Source organism: Bison bison, unplaced genomic scaffold (assembly GCF_000754665.1).
Source record: "Bison bison bison isolate TAMUID 2011002044 unplaced genomic scaffold, Bison_UMD1.0 scf7180017864072, whole genome shotgun sequence".
In the NCBI taxonomy this organism is placed as follows: Eukaryota; Metazoa; Chordata; class Mammalia; order Artiodactyla; family Bovidae; genus Bison; species Bison bison.
In genome coordinates this window covers 95,286-100,198 of record NW_011494644.1, presented here as the reverse complement: position 1 = coordinate 100,198, position 4,913 = coordinate 95,286, and positions in this window count along the sequence as shown.

Genomic DNA, 4,913 nt, shown 5'->3' with positions numbered 1-4,913 from the left:
GATGTACTCTGCATATAAGTTAAATAAGCAGGGTGACAATATACAGCCTTGATGTACTCCTTTTCCTATTTGGAACCAGTCTGTTGTTCCATGTCCAGTTCTAACTGTTGCTTCCTGACCTGATATGGGTTTCTCAAGAGGCAGGTCAGGTGGTCTGGTATTCCCATCTCTTGAAGAATTGTCCGCAGTTTATTGTGATCCACACAGTCAAAGGCTTTGGCATAGTCAATAAAGCAGAAATAGATGTTTTTCTGGAAATTTCTTGCTTTATCCATGATCCAGCGGATGTTGGCAATTTGATCTCTGGCTCCTCTGCCTTTTCTAAAACCAGCTTGAACATCTGGAAGTTCATGGTTCACGTATTGCTGAAGCCTGGCTTGGAGAATTCTGAGCATTACTTTACTAGTGTGTGAGATGAGTGCAATTGTGCGGTAGTTTGAACATTCTTTGGCATTGCCTTTCTTTGGGATTGGAATGAAAACTGACCTTTTCCAGTCCTGTGGCCACTGCTGAGTTTTCCAAATTTGCTGACACATTGAGTGAAATGGGTACAGGGCACCAAACCCAGGAACCAATGATAATGCTGATCTGGTGATGGTGACGGTGATGGTGATGATGATACATGATACTATATAAAACCTATTCTCCATTTTTCCAGACCAGCCTTTCTATTTCAACTTCAGACTGAATCTCTCTCCTCACTTAAACCCTACTCAGAGTGAATGGTATAATCCATGTGACCAATATTTATTGAGAACCAAGTTCATACTTGGGCTTCCCTTGTAGCTCACTTGGTAAAGAATCTGCCCGCAATGCAGGAGACCCAGGTTCAGTCCCTGAGTTGGGAAGATCCCTTGGAGAAGGAAATGGCAACCCACTCCAGTATCCTTGCCTGGAAAATCTCATGGACAGAGGAGCCTGATTGGTTACAGTCCATGGGGTCGCAAAGAGTCAGGCATGACTGAGTGGCTAACACACTAACACTTAAGTTCATACTAGGTACAGTGCAGAGGCTAAGGAAATTCAGGATAAGCAGACAGTCTCTCCAGGCTCATAGCCTCATAATAAAGGGTGGCAGAAGGGAAAACAACTATGTAAGCAAGCTCCACTTGGACGTCAGTTGAAGTCTCCCCTTTGGTTTAAACCAGAAATGGTCAAAGACCACTGGGCATCCTGGTGGGTTCAAAGCCCACCTGGATATTTGTGTGAATTGCTTGAAACTGACGTTTATTTATTTCTAGATGGACCTAGCTACTCTACAGTGTCAGCAAGACCTAAAGGTTCCTGTCCTGCTCTGCCATCCTCCTTGTGTGGTGAGGTCTCTGCTCACTGTCACAGAGGGCAAGGGGGTTCTCACCCACTACACATGCCAGGCAGGAATGGACTCTCCCTTCCTGAGACACTACACATCTCAGAAAGGGTGGGACTCTTTCTCCTTACAGGGCTTCCCTGGTGGCTCAGCAGTGAAGAATACGCCTACAGTGCAGGAGATTTGCAGAAGACGTGGGTTCAATCCCTAAGATCCCCTGGAGGAGGAATTAGCAGCCCACCCCAGTATTCTTGCCTGAAAATCCCCATAGACAGAGGAGCCTGGCAGCCTTCAATCCATAGCATTGCAAAGACTTGGACACGACTAAGCAACTAAACAACTTGCTCCTTGTGCACCTCTCTTTCTAGTAAGGAACCCTTTAAACCCATCAGACAGTTACCCTTCTCATTCATCAGCCAGAAGCAGATCACACGCCCATTCCTAGACCAACCCCTGGCACAGGGGAATGGCCTTCACGAGTCACCCCTAGGGCTGACCACAAGCTTACCTTCAAAAACAAGGTTGTGTCAACAAGGACCAAGGTTTGATGGCTTCTGGATTAGTTTAGTTAATGGTTCAACTTGACATCCAACACATGACCAACTTCACAGTTTTAAAACATTTCTCTGGCTGCAGGGACCAGAGTCCTGGGGTGGATGAAACCAGAGTGAGCCCAGACCAGCTAGGATGCTATCCTGTAATTTAGCCAGAGGTAAACAGGGGTAGAGCAGTAGGCAACTCAGCAGCTGACAGGGGATCCACTGTCTAAAACTGTTCAATGGAAAATAAAACACTGAAAACTATGCAAAACAAATCTGTGGCTTATTGAATCATTATAAGACAAAATTTTTGCAACTACCTGTCATCAGCAGAGAATGAGAAGTTTGGCAGTCCACCCTCACCAGAAGTCCCACAACATCCTTCATCCTGATCACTGCTGCTGCTGCTGCTAAGTTGCTTCAGTCGTGTCCGACTCTGTGCGACCCCATAGACGGCAGCCCACCAGGCTTCCCCGTCCCTGGGATTCTCCAGGCAAGAACACTGGAGTGGGCTGCCATTTCCTTCTCCAATGCATGAAAGTGAAAAGTGGAAGTGAAGTCACGCAGTCGTGTATGACTCTTCGCGACCCCATGGACTGCAGCCTACCAGGCTCCTCCATCCATGGGATTTTCCAAGCAAGAGTACTGGAGTGGGGTGCCACTGCCTTCTCTGACCCTGATCACAGCCCTTTTCCACCTCACACTGTCCCAGCTTACACAGTCATCCCTTCCTTAAGGTTCTTTATAGTTTTATCACCTATATAAGCACTCTTGGACATCATAGCTTAGTATAACCCAGTTTTTAACCTGATGTGCCTTCTCTCCTTTTTAGATAAACTTTATTTTGTAGTAATTTTATACTTACAGATCTGCAAAGATACCATGCAGACCTCCCATTTATTCTCTCATCTACTGTCAGTTTCCCTTAATGTTACCATCTTGCATTACTGTCAAACCAAGGCACCAACATTACTAGTAACTAAAGCCTAGACTGTATTTAAATCTCATCAGTTTTTCATTAATGGTTGTTATTGTTGTTTTTCTGTTCCAGGATTCCATTCAGAATGCCACATCATTTTTTTATTTTTCCAACTTTATTGAGGTATAATTAACAATTTGTATCTATTTTGGGTGTACAACATGATAATTTAATATACACATACATTGTGAAATGATTAGCACAGTTGAGTTAATTAAGTCATCCATCACCTCATAAAGTTACCATTTGTGTGTGTAATAAGAACAGGTAGTATCTACTCTTACAGCAAATTTCAACTATAAAGTATAGTATTATTATTAATTACAGCACCATGATGCACTTTAGATTCCCTGGAAATTATTCATCCCCCAGAACTTACTCATCTTATAACTAGAAGTTTGTACCCTTTGATCAGGAATGCCCCATTTCTCCCCCTCCCCCAGCCTCTGTTCTCCTCTGTTTCTATTAGTTCAACTTTTTCAGATTACACATATAAGTGAAGTATGTAAGTAAGGGTTTTTTGCCTTCTACAGTCTACTTCATTTGGTAAAATCAGAAAAACAACCCATTCACATCTCCCAGAAACCCCCTGACTTCCTCCTCTCTGAAGAAGGCAATTCACCAAACACAGAAAGGCTGAGGCTTAGGGATCGTTCACCCTCTCCAGGCAGATCTGTCTTTGTCTGGCTTATTTCACTGAGTGTAATGTCCTCCAAGTTCACCCATGTTGTCGCAACGGGCAAAATTTCCTTCTTTTTATAAGTGAATCAATCATATAGTGTGTGTGTATATCACATTTTCTTATCCATTCATCCATCAACGGACAGAGGTTATTTCCATATCTTGGCTACTGTGAATTGACATTGGTCTTGGCAATGATACTTTGGATAAGACACAGAAATCACAGGCAAAAAAAGAAAACCCTGTACCATTCATTCATCTTGTCTCTTTAGGCTCCTCAGAGACCATGACAATTTCTCGGTCTTTCCTTGTTTTCTGTGACTTTGGCAGTTAGGGAAGTATTGGTCGTGGATTTTGTAGAATGTCCCTCAATTTGAGTTTGATGTTTTTCTCATGATTAGACTGGCACTGTGGATTTAGAGAAAGAATATTACCAGGGTGAAGGGCTCTTCTCCTCATGATGCATCTTTTGAAGTTTCTTTTAATCTACAGGTTTCCCTTTCATCCTTTTCTTTACATTACAATTGCTCTGTGGAAGGATCCAGGACATCTGGCTGATAGTTATCCAGTCTGGATTTTGCTGACTGCTCACTCATGGGATGGGTTCAATGCATTCCTCTGTCCTGTGATGTTACTGCAAGCTGGCAGCTGGATTTAGACTCTTAAGTTGAGAAAAATCTCATTATAAGGCACAGAACTCACTTCAAGAAGAGAATCACTGTGCATTCATTTCCTAGGGCTAACACAACAAACTGAGAGGCTTAAAACAATAGAAATTTACTCTCTCCCAGTTTTTGAGGGCAGAGGTATGAAATCAAGGTATTTGCAAGGCCATGCGCCATCAGAAGCCTCTAGGGGAAAAGCCTTCTTCATCTCCTCCAGCTTCTGGCAGCCTCAGCTGTTCCCTGGCTTGTGGTAGCACCACTCAAACCTCTGCCTCATCCTCACATGCCCATCTTCCCTCTGTGTCCAAATCACCCTTTTCTTATAAGGACACGAGTCACATTGGATTAAAGACCCACCTACTCCAGTACGGCCTCGTCTTAACTAACTTATACCTGCAACAAACTTTTTTCCAAATAAGGTCACGTTCTGAGTACTGCGGAGGTTAGGGTCTCAATGTATCTTTGGACAGAATACAATTTTTTTTTTAATTTTTTTAAAAATATTTCTTTCTATTCAAGAGGAGGAGCCAAGATGGTGGAGGAGCAGGACGGGGAGAACACTTTCTCCCCCACAAATTCATCAAAAGAGCATTTAAACGTCGAGTAAATTCCACAAAACAACTTCTGAATGCCGGCAGAGGACATCAGGCACCCAGAAAAGCAACCCAACTCTTCGAAAGGAGGTAGGAAAAAATATAAAAGACAAAAAAAGAGACAAAAGAGGGAGGACGGAGTTCCGT